This window comes from Tupaia chinensis, unplaced genomic scaffold, assembly GCF_000334495.1.
Source record: "Tupaia chinensis unplaced genomic scaffold, TupChi_1.0 Scaffold000314_1, whole genome shotgun sequence".
In the NCBI taxonomy this organism is placed as follows: Eukaryota; Metazoa; Chordata; class Mammalia; order Scandentia; family Tupaiidae; genus Tupaia; species Tupaia belangeri.
Genome location: NW_006159807.1, coordinates 4,744,083 through 4,756,703, shown reverse-complemented (window position 1 = coordinate 4,756,703; position 12,621 = coordinate 4,744,083). Strand labels below are relative to the sequence as shown.

The 12,621-nt window shown below is 41.9% G+C and overlaps 1 protein-coding gene across 2 annotated transcripts in view; it reads left to right on the top strand.

The window, feature by feature from the left end:
• RAPGEF4 (Rap guanine nucleotide exchange factor 4) overlaps window positions 1–12,621 on the top strand; it is a 391,851-nt gene that overhangs the window by 80,038 nt on the left and 299,192 nt on the right. For both annotated transcript variants that reach the window (XM_006151126.3, XM_006151130.3), the window contains exon 4: window positions 5,529–5,675. The gene's annotated coding sequence lies outside the window, so the exon portion shown is untranslated. The remainder of the gene's footprint in view (window positions 1–5,528; window positions 5,676–12,621) is intronic.

The window sequence follows — 12,621 nt, the reverse complement described above, 5'->3', positions numbered from 1 at the left end:
GTTGTCGATCATAATCTTAGAACTATGAGAGGTTTGGGACCAGTAGATGGTGTGGCTGTCATGTTGTTGGACTCCCACATGGTGGACCACAGTTTGAAACCCAGACCTGGTGGCTTCAAACTCACACTGGGTGTGTCTGCGTGCATCCCTAAGATCCTGGGAGGAGAATGGAGGAGAAGGGATTGCTGCATGGACATTCCCCTGGGGAGTGATTTGTTACTTTCTCTGTCCCTGCGTCTGAATGCATGTGTCCTAAAAAAAAAAAAACTATGAGAGTTCTTCAAAAAGTTCATGGAAAATGCATATTATGCATGAATTCAACATTTTTTGTATATGGAGAATTAGTTAAGCTGGCCAGTTTCTAGTCTCAGCTCTTCCACTTACTAGCCATGCTTTTTGGCACATTACTGAACATCTGATTTGGCCTAACCTATGAAGAGCAATAATTCTACTGATAGTGCAGGATTCTTTTAGTACTGCTGCCAATAAGAATTTCCACTATTTACTAAGCATTTGTTTTGAGTCAGGCATTGTGCAAAGCAGTTTAAATATATCATCTCATTTAACCATGAAGAGGAATAAGCGAGGCATCATATTCAAGACACCTGGCCCAGTGCATGGCCCAGTACTCCCTCCACCTATGTGCAGACCACATGCACATTGCTACACTGGAGTGTGTGGACTATGAAGGGTCGCGGGGGGGGGTGGTTAAAAAGGAAGTCTGGGGACCAGCAGTTAGCCTAATGGCTATGTCGCTGAACTCCCACGTAGTCGACCGCGGTTCGCGTCCCGAACCCAGTGGCTTAAAACTCACGCCGGGTGTGTGTGCGTGCCCAAGATCCCGAGAGGAGAATGGAGGAGAAGGGATTGCGGCATGACCATCCCTCCTGGGGGGTGATTTCTCCCTTTCTGTCTCTCTCTGTCTTTCTGGCGAGTGCATGCGCCCTATAGCAAAAACCTCTCCAAAAAAAGAAAGAAAAAAAAAATAAAGGAGGGCCGTGCTTTAGAGAGAGGAGAGGAATGATCAAGTGAACTTCCAGATGAGACAGTGGGATCAGATTAGAGGGAGAAACCAGATTGACATGTCAGTGATATGCCATAGGTAAGTTTTTAAAAAAACGTTTTTTGTTTTTTCCCTGAGAGAGAAAAAAACCCACCAGCAGGTCTTCCTGCACCATCCAGCCCAGATCACAGGCATGCTGAGACAGGTGCGTGCTCCGGTGTGCTCAGGGAGGTCCTGGGACACAGACCCAGTACCTTTCCATGTGGGTCCAGTGTGTGAGTGCTGTGCTACCACTTGGCTTCAAGTAACTTATTTATTTTTGAGAGCCCATCATCCCTTCTTGTCTGATAGAATTAGCCTTGGGTGACCTGATGTGTTCTATTAACACAGGAAGTATTGCCATGTGCCACCCAAGGGATACTGCACTTAAGATTTGTCTGATACAGGTGGCGGTTGGGAAGCTGGTCTGTGTCTCTTTGGGAAGGCTGATTTGACCTCCTACCTCCTCACAGGTCACGTGCAATTCAGGGCCCACAGCCGTGTCTGCCAACCTGTTGTCTTTATTATGTATGGGTGGAGAGAGCTGAGCTGGGTTGTGTGACATACTTGGTTCTTTGGGTCCAGGCCTCTACGGTTAGAGACATACCCTGAGATGCAGAATGAAGCCACAGGCATGATAAAGCAGGAAGAGAGAAATTTAAAATAGGAAAATGAAAATTATTAATGAAAACAATACACCTCGAGTCAGAAAGGCATGTGGGCAGATTTTGGATTTTCCCAGAAATGGACCTGGAGAGGGGATTTGACCATAAATCATTTTTTGGGAAATGACCCCAGCAAATGTGGCAAGAGAGCAGGGAAGTGAGACGCGGAAGGAAGGGAAGCCAATGAAAATGTGTTCCTAGATGGTGTCTGCAGCGGGGCCCTGTAGGAAAGTGCGCAGGGTGAGGAAGCTCCGTGCTCGCCCTCCTTCTCTCACGCCTTGTGGTGGAGGATGCACTAATGGATTCTGCTCTGCTCTCAGGCGGACCCATGTTGTGAGGTCCAGGCAGGACCCTGCAGCTGTGCGTGGGAACTGTCCAGAAAGTTCCAGGGACTTTGGAGCTGGGTGGGGTTCTGGCAGGGCTCCAGCAGCATCTGCTAAGCCCACTGTAATACACTGACGGCATTTAAATTTGTAAGTCTTCATTTTCGATCTGAAAAGCTTCAAAATAAGTTGGCGTCTTATCGAAGGAGAGGATAGTCCCTCACTGTCCTTAGCGTCTCACATGCCCTGAGTGGGTGCTGATTGCTTCTTCAGTCTCTGTGGCACCATAAACGTTTCCTTTCAGATCGTCTCTCTGAACGTTGATCTGCAAATGAGCAGAACATAAAAATGTTCTTCCGAAGAGTCTCTATTAAATAGGTATTGAGACATGAACAGACCTCTAGAGTATGTGTAGGCTTCAAAGAAATCGTTGAGCTACTCACTGTCAGGCAAAGGCATGCATTAAGCCTATCTACAGGGTTTCAGGCTTGGAATTCTGACCTATAAAGATCTGGTTAGATGTTAGTGTGGACCGAAGAAGGGTGCTTCTGCCATGTCCACTCGATTCGTCCTGCTCACCTTGTCTTGCTTTTCAAGGTACACACTCAGCAGCTTTTGTTGAGTTCTGCTTCATGAGAGAACCTGAGAATGAGAACTTCTTTATTTGCTAATTACTTCCCATACACACCAGGAGATCCTGCCTGGGATTCAGATGTAAATAAGGCCTAGCAGCCCTGGACTGTAAAGATCCCCCAGCCTTGAGAGGGAAGTGCTTTTCTTGGCCCTATGCTGCCTTAGTCAGTGCCCAGATCCATTCAGATTTGTGAGTAAATTTATCCTAAAAATACTCTGAATTGGCTGAAAGTAAAGTTTTTTGGTTTTGTAAATAATACTCCTTTCAGGTGAAGTTCCCGTCCTAATTTTGAGATCTACCTTATCATTTTGGTTCCTCATTCTCAAATTTGAGTGGACCGGGAGCCGAGTTGTGGTGCAGTGGTAACGCGTATGAGAAACGAGGCCTGGGTTTGCGTCCTGGAAGCTCCCTGGCATTCTGGCTGTGCAGGCATGTGCCCGTGATCCAGGCTGGGAGCGGGGACCCTGTTGGGGCTGCCTGTCTCTTTATTTCTTTCTCCCTAGCTCTGTCTCTCTCATGGAGAAGAATAAATTAAATAAGCTTAAAAAAAAGGAAGGGCTAAAGTGTGAAGGGGACTGTAAAGGAAGGGTTGATCCCACACTCAATTGTGGTAGGAGAATGTGGGATCCCGGAAATGAGCGGCGGTGCTTGAGCAAACACCTGCAGCTGGACACTTCATGGCATGGTGCTCTCCTTACAGAGGAGGTCCTGACAGGGTGACACGCAGCTAGCTCATGAATAAATACCAAGATTGACATCATTCTTTTGCATCATACTTCGCACATAACCTTGAGTATTTAAGCTATGAGGATTGTGGCAGCAGTAATACTTATGGTCTATCCTCACATAAAATTTAACACTGAAAAGTAAAAATTAGGCACAAGAATTCTGAAGGATTCAAGGAATAGAAAAATGAAGTCAGCTACTGGAAGCCCTAAGGGAACTTTCTGTTCTAGAGAATTTGTGAAAGTCTGTGATTTATCATGATCTGTCTTTTTCCAAGAACTTGAAATTTACTCAGAGGTACCTAATTTGCCAAGTATTGATACCTTAGTTCGAGGGATATTTTTCTGAGTGAATTTATTTGCAACTGCCTTCCAGGAAAATTTATTAGCAAACTGTTCTTAAAATTTCCCCTGACCTTGTATTTTCTGAGGTATCATTGATTTTGTTTTCCTGAACATAATTTTATATGATAATATCTGTACAGAAGCAATTTGCTATGGTTCAAAGAACGGGATTCTTACAGGCATTTGTCTTAGTAATGTGATTACAGAGTCACTACCTTGATCTTAATAACATTTGCCTATTACGGTGTATTGGATGCATGGAAGGAAAACTGCTTTCTGACTCAGAGGATTACCCTTCTGTATCTCCCTTAGTTTATAATGCCTTGCAAAATTAATGTCCAGGTGATTTTTGAGTGGCTATTTGCATTATTTGAAACTAGTTAGGATTAAATCCAAACATTATCACCAATGTTGCATGCAGAGAGGAAATTACTTTTTTAGTACCTTCTAAGAAACTTTTTAATCATTGATTTACAAGATTTCATAAACTAGATACACACTGTACTTCATCGAATGTTGTGTTTACTCTGTTCTGGCTGCAGGAGGCAGCATGACACAAAGTTAGGAATCTGCAGTCAGACATGTTTGGTTAGAATCTGGCTGCACTGCATAATGACTGTGTGAATTAGGGCCATACGACTTCAGCACTCTGACTCGGTTTCCTCATCTCTTTAAGGCACATAGACATAGTATTATCCCTATTCCAGTTTCTTACATAAGCGCTGTAGCTATACCCTCTTATTGAAGAAACCAAGTTCATCTTCAACAGATTTCTTCCCTTTTCTTTTTAAAATAGAATTATGGTTTTTTTTTCATTTAATTAAGTATTATTATTATTACTAATTTGACCAGAGAGAGAGAGAGAGATGGAAAGTGAGAAAGCAAGCTTCCAGGTCTGGGACTTGAACCACAGTCGACCATATGATGTCCAGCACCTTAACCACTGTGCCACCTGCCGGCCCCTCCTTCCTAAAAGCTGAACTAGTTGGTCTAGCCAGGTGGCATGACAATTTAAGTGGCTGGATTTCACATGGCTAAGTCTGCAGTTTAAGTCTCAGATCTGGTAACTTAAAAAGCACTTTGGAGTGTGTGTGTGGGTGCGTGCCCAAAATCCCAAGAGGAGAATGGAAGAGAAGGGGATTGTGATAATATGGCTGTTCCCCTGGGAGGGAGAGGGGAAGATTTCTCACTTTCCATCTCTCTGTCTCTGTCCCTCTCAGGCAAGTGCATGCACCCTATTGGGGGGGGGGGCAGAAGCAGATAGCAGTTGCATAAAATGATAATGGAATTACTGCTAGCAGCTTTATTTTCTATGTCCTCAAACTAGACGCAACCCAAATGTCCACCAGTAGGAGAATGAATAAACAAAGTGTGGCCTATACACACAATAAAATTACTGATAAAAGCTACTCACTGATCCATGTGAAAACATGGATGAATCCCACAGACCTTGTGCTTAGCAAAAGAAGCCAGACACAAGCAGGAGTGTATTGTCTGACTCCTTTTATAGCAAGTTCCAAAACTGGCAAAACATCCCTGTGATGACAGCAGACAGAACAGTGATCACCTCCCAAAGAAAGGTCATAAGTGGAAAGAGACACTAGGGGTGAAGGAACTGTTCTCTTTCTTGATTTGGATGGTGATTATCCCAGTGTTTACTCTTGTCAAAACTTGTTGACCTATATGATGAAATTAGGCATTTTATTTTGTACTTACATTTCGACTCAAAGAAAAGACAACTCACCCAGCCATTAAATGTTTAATTTTCTAATGGCCAGTTTTTGGGATTCTTAGGACGCAGTGACCATCTGTACCCTGGGGATTGGGACTGCCTTTGGAGAGTCTATTCTAGACAACACCCCCCGCCATGCGACCATCGTTACCAGGGAGAGCAGTGAACTGCTCCGCATCGAGCAGAAGGACTTCAAGGCACTATGGGAGGTGAGCCCCCAGGCTTCTTTGTCAATTAATGCAGTTTCAGAAAAGAAAGGAGCTGCCACGTGGATAATGGCATTACGGCCAAGCCTTAATGCGTTCTATTCTGAGTTGGTAGATGGAATTTAATTTTCAAAACTTGTTTTTGAAATGAGTGAGTGAAAAAACCATTTGACAGAAGACATCTCTCTCTCTTTCTCTCTCTTTTTTTAATATAGTGCTTGCCCAATTTTCTGTAGTTTGACATACCTTATAATTATTTCTTGAATGACCATAGAGCGTTTTATGTATTTTCTCCCTTCCATGCCACAGATGTAGTCTTAACCAGGGAACAAAATACTTTGACATTTTCTTTTGCATTTTAAAAATCATCATTGCCTTGTTCCCTGGGAAAGTGGAATGAATGGGGTTAACATCTGCCTCATTGAAATGCTTTTAAAAATGATGTGCCCTATAATAAGGTTTGGGAAATGGAGGTGTGTAAAGATGTCTGGTGACTTGCCACCACAGTGCATAGGTGTCACAGTAGTGAATCGATGCAAAGCCAGTCCTGGTGGCTTTTGCATTTATGGATGCTTACCAGTGCCTTCGGGGTATTGCGAAAATGTACAGGTGTGAGAAATAAATCATCCTGCATGTCGTGGTGGCAAATAGAGCACTTGTAAAGGCCCAGCTAAGCCTTGCATCTGTTACACTCATTCCTTTTCAGTTCTTCAAGCTTCTGATTTTAACCTCCTTTTGGTTGCTCCTTGTCTTTGTCCATGGCACAGTATGTCCAAGTGTTAACCCATCGAGTTGGCAGGCTTTGCCACTTGTCCCAGTGTGGCTAAGATTTTTAAACTTGATCTAAAAAGAATTCTGTGTAATCAAATAATCTCCTCTAGAGCCAAACAAATGACAGATGCATTAAGGGAGCTGGCCTGCAGGTGAATGAATGATGCTTTGCCTTAAAGTCATGCAAAGCCTTGGAAGGCCTTGCTGGTGAAACCTGTTACTTTTATTCTTGGCAGTAGTGAATAAATTGCAGGGTTACTTGTTTGAAATGTTTCTCTCAGAAAATATTAAAGAGCTCCAACTGTTCTGTAAAGTTCAGAGACAAAAGCTAGTTTTAGGAAGGAAAATCGAAAGTGGGTTTGCATGAGGTGTGTGCGGAGGGGTTTTCTGTCAATTAAAAGGGACCAAGCTTGAGGCAAATAAGCCATTTTTTCTGGACCTTTCATTTTAAAAGGTAAACTGAAAAGTCTTTTTCAAAAAGAGAATTTGGAAAACTGGTTTAAGAACAAAAATGTTTCCTACCCGCGATGTGTGTCATTATAACTGCGTTTGTCTGTGATAACTTCCTCAGAGGGCTGCTAGGGGATGGTTTGTGGAGATGGTACACATTTTATTTTAATTAGAAGCCTTCAGTGCTGGGAAGGAAGTTCTGAGAAGTTGCTACCTGTGAATATGAAAACAAATTTATTTTAAAAACATTTTTCAAACAATCAAAAAGGATAGTACAATGAATACTCATTCACCCTTACTTGGGTCTGGAACTGTTAGCCTGTGGTGGTATTTGCTTCAGCTGGGCTACTTTAATGCAGATGGTAAAAAGCATGACGTTTTATTCCAAATATTCAGCTTATGGCACAAAAAACAAGAATATCCTGCTACATTCTCATCATAGCACTATCTTACCTACAAAATGAGAGGTAATATCCTAATATCATCTAGTACCCAGTGTACATTTTGAATTTCCCCAGTTGTTTATAAATATCTTTTCTGGCTATTTTTTTCCAATAAAGGACGGTGTATTACACTTGATTGTTACATTGCAGTTTCTCCCTGTCACTCTCCTCTCCTCTCTCTCCCTTACTCTTGTCCCACCCCCCCAGCATTGCCTTGCTAAAAATGCCAGGTCAGGTTCTCCCAAAATTTAACCTTTGTCTTCTTCTTTTCTCATGTTATCTTGTTTTCCACTCTGTCCCAGGTTTCTTATAAATGGAAGTTAGCTCGATTGTTCCAATCAAGCCTTTAATCTGTAAGCAAAATCATTATTATACCTGCTGTACTTGGGGTGATATATCAAAATATTTGATAAACAGAATACTTATTCATTTATTATGTCAAGTAATAGGGCTTATAATTCAGCCCTTCATTGTATTGGCAAATGATAGGTCTTAATCCAATCAAGGTATCTTTTTGGCAAGAAAACGTCAAGGGTGATGCTGAGAGTATCGAGAGGCTGCTGATAACCTGATTGTCCCACTGTTAGTGATGCTGGGTTTGATCCCTGGGTTAAGTTGTGTCTACATGCATTTGAGGGCTGTGATCCATGAATATTTCCCTTAGAGGAACATTATTAAACAGGGACATTGATATAAAAGGCTGTCCTTCTTATCTAGAACCTTACATTTTGCAGCTCATGTGTAACCTCAGGGCCTGATTTCTGATCTCCTCTGTCAGTTAGGTCAGTGTCCTTCAGAGAGCCAGTTAAAATGGAAAAGATGGAGGCGGTTTTAGTGTGACTTCTTTTATAGGTGGGGGACAAAGTGTGTAGTGTGTAAGTAATTAGTCAGGTATTCCATTTTATCTGCTTGTTCATGCAACTAAGTGTAGAGTGTGAATTAGGTGCTCAGTCCTCATTTTAACTATTAAAAATGAACATGTAATAAATCCCCTTTTTCAGGGACCTGCAGGTGACTTGGTGGTTAAAGGCATTGGACTCCCATATGGCCAACTGTGGTTCGAGTCCTTGACCTGGTAGCTTGCTTTCTCACATCTCTCTCTCTCACTTTGTCCCTTTCTGGTCAAATTAAAATAAGTAAATAAATAAAGTTAAATAAAATAGTTCTTTAAAAATAAATAAATAAATCCCCTTTTCCAGTGATCTATTAATCAGAACTTTACTAATGGGCCCATTGGTACATGTACAATACATAAACCTAAAAAATTCAAAACAATCAAAAAAACTTCCTAAATAAATTATATTTATTTGACTGTTTACTTATTCAGTAAATACCAAGTATTCTGTCAAATGGTTTTTTCACTCACTCATCTCAAAAACAAGTGTGTGTTGGGAACCAGCAGTTAGCGTAATGGCTATGTCGCTGGATTCCCACGTAGTCGACCGTGGTTCGCGTCCTGGACCCAGTGGCTTAAAACTCACGCCGGGCGCGTGTGCGTGCGTGCGTGCCCAAGATCCCGAGAGGAGAATGGAGGAGAAGGGATTGCGGTGTGACCATCCCCCTGGGGGGTGATTTCTCACTTTCTGTCTCTATGTCTCTCTCTGTCTGTCTGGCGAGCGCACGCGCCCTATAGCAAAAACCTCTCAAAAAAAAAAAAAAAAAAAAAAAAAAAAAATGTGTGTGTGTGTATGTGTATCAAAAGATTGACAGAATTTCTACTCTCAGGGTAGGATCTTTTATTTTACTTGAAAAAGACAAAAAATAATGCAATAAAAGTTGATACTATAATTTTAGAATATAACTTATTATCATGAAACAGTTTTTACTTATGTTCTTGGAACATTGGTGGTCTGTATATGGCATATATAGCACTAATCTCCAAGCAAAATAATGATTATATCTGCTATATTTGGTGTGATAAATCAAAATTTTTGATAACCAGAATACTTATTTATTGATTATGTCAAGTAATAGGACTTATAATTCAGCCATCCATTGTATTGGCAAATGATAGGTCTTAGCTAAATTAAAAGCTTATTTGGGGGCTGGTGGTATGGTAATTAAGGCACTAGATTCCCACATGGCTGACCAAGGTTCAAGGCCTGGACCTGGCAGCTTGCAAATCACACTGCCAGGGCTCATGTACGTGCATGCCCCAAATCCTGAGAGGATAATGACAGAGAAGGTTGATTGTGGCATGGCTATCCCCCGTGGGGGTGATGCCTCACTTTTCCTCTCTCTGTTTCTCCTTATGCGCCCTATGACAAAACCTTTTTAAAAAAAAAGGAAAAAAAAGAAAAAGAAAAGAAAAAGCTTATTTGGTCTGCTGAACTTTAAGTTAGAGCTGTCATCCATTTGTCAAAAAAGAAAGATTATATACAGAAGGATTACACAGCTTCAGGATATAATGTAGGTAGAAATATCAGAAGGATAACTGTGAGAATGCAAAAGAAGACAGCAGAAAGTTAAACTGGGTAATGCGTCTACCTTTGATAAGGTGAGGATCTCGGAGTCAGTGAAGGTTACAGGTAAAAATCAGAGACCTTAAATTATCGGTCTACATTTGCATGTTCATCTCAGTTAACTATTTACTTTCATTTTTTTTCTTATTTACACATTCGAACATGTACTCAAGTGAGAGAGAGAACGATGGAGAGAGAGAGATGAGCCATTTCCAGTGTTTGATCCCTCTGGGATCCCCATCCTTTCTCAACCCAACAGATCCTGGGCACTGCATGCACGTCCAGTATGTTTCATGCTTCATGCTGACCAGACCCAGGATTTACACTGTGGTTGCCTCGGGGCGGGGCAGGGACAGGCTTCTCTTGAGCACATTACTGAGTAGCATATACATATATGCTTATATAATACAAACCCTCATTGGACTGTTCACTTTTCAGAGGTGCCATGGTGGGCCCATGTTATGGCAAGCATCCTTATATTTTGCTTTGTGTTCTTTTGTGTGTTCTAGATGCTACTTAGAAGTCAAAAACACTATCTTGGGACCAGCAGTTAGAGTAATGGCTATGTTGCTGGAATCCCATGTAGCTGACCATGGTTCTAGTCCCGGACCTGGTGGCTTAAACTTAGGTGTGTGTGCGTGCGTGCCCAAGATCCCGAGAGGAGAATGGAGGAGAAAGGATTGCAGCATGGCCATCCCCCCTGGGGAGTGATTTCTTGCTTTCTGTTTTTCTGTCTCTGTCTTTCTGGCAAGCACACATGCCCTATACCAAAAAAAACAAACAAACAAACAAACACTGCCCTTGGGATTCTGAGTTACTACTTCCAACTGAAATTTGTGGTCCCTAAATCACACTTACAAATAATTATTTAATAGGCTGAGTGAATATTTTAAAGTTTCTTTTTTTCTTCTGTGAGCAAGAGAGAAAGAGAAAGAAAGCGAGACAGCAAGAGAGGTACCACCCTCTCCAGGGTCTTCATAATGCAATCCACCCCAGCTTCAGTGAACCTTAGATCATGGGTGCATATGTGCCTGGCATATTCAAGATGTCTCTCGGGACCAGCAAGTGGCGTGGTGGTTCAGGCACTGGACTTCCACATGGTCAACTATGATTCGAGTTCCGGACCTGGCAACTTGCTTTCTCACTTCCCCTGCCATTGGTGAGTGTACATGCCATATAGCAAATGAATAATAATGATAATAATAAATAAATAAAATATTACATACTTATGTAATATTTTACATAAAAAGCTTAAGAAAAGCTCCTTATTAAAAAAAAAAAAAAAGAGGTCTCTCAGCACGAACCTGGAACCTTCCCATGTGTGTCAGTCTGGCATTTTTCCACTGTGCTACTATCCAGCCCCATATTTTATATCTTACACGTAGGACTTTAATAGCAGCAGAAAGCTAGGGAATAACCTTTCCTTTCCAAGTCAAAGGAAAGTGTCCTACGCTTCCACAGGTACACACTCAGAGAACCACGGTTATGCGTTTGGAATCCTATTCAATTACATCCAAATACCTCTTGCGTGTATTGTCTATTATATTGTAAGTCAGATAGACAGCACCCTGGGTTATTTGACAAAAAAAAAGATTGTCGTAAATGTGACCGGAAGCACTCATTCAGTCATCTCTATAAATGCATCAAATAAAACAAGTTATCGCTCAAGATATCACCAAGGTAACAGCTTGATGCGTCCATCATACCCAGTATCTTTCCTAAAGGAAATGGCTTTCTTTCCTCCTCCCTTTCCAGATTTCAGTTACCAATTTGTGACCAGATCTGAGGGTGCTGGATTGCTCCCTCTGAAAGCCAGATCATACATTTTTAGCTTATGTGAGTTATGGTCAATATTCAGAGTTGGTCAGTAATGCCTCTCTCCTTTCCCATCTCTTTGGTATTATAACTTAAGAAAACTGGGTCTATTTTATTTTTTAGTAATCTTTTAGGAGGGAGGAAGAGAAAGGGAGAAGGGGAGAGGGAGAGAGAGATTGGAGAGAGCTACATTTCTGAATTACATACAGAAGAAAATTAATTTAAAAGTCTTGGAATACCATTTTTAGTTCTAGAGACAATTATAATTTAAACTCTTTGACACTAGTGGCATTTTCTACCCTCAGTAAGTAAGTTAAATGGCAAAGCAGTTAAGCGTAGGCTGGGGAGTTTAAACGAGTTATTAATAGTTGATTCAAGATTATGGGTATTTATGATTGATGGTGGCTCTTGGAATAAATATAAAACTGATTTACTGTCCAATTCGTAAATTTCTTCTCAGCACATATAAGACGGTTTCCAGGGCCTGTCTGTGGGAGCACATGCTGCTGAGATGCTGAACTCAGCAGGCTGGAGCCACATAGGAGGCCTGGGTTCAGTTCCCACTCCACCCTAAACACAGGTTCTTGTCCTGGTTCAGCCTGAAGGCTGGCATGGTGGCAAGTGCCTGGCACCCCAGCGACCTGGGAAGCTGGAGTAGGAGGATCATTGCAGCAAGATGGTCTTAAAAACAAAAACAAGAAAGTGTCCAATGGTTATATCTACAGCAATGAGATATAACCTGACTTTCTGTTTCATGTTTTGTCTATACAGAGATGCCTTTAGGTTTGTGGCATGGTTTTACATCTTTACATGGAATATTCCAAATACATGCGATGGAATGAGATGTGGCTCCAGTGTGTTCCTGGAAGGGAGGCAAAAGCACTGTCATTCAGAGTGGGACAGGGAAGTGCAAAGGCCAGAGGGTGTGACCTGGGGAATGACACCAGATGGAGAGGTGGTACCTTCCTGTGGCTCAGGACTGCTGTCACTGCTGCTGCTGCTGCCACC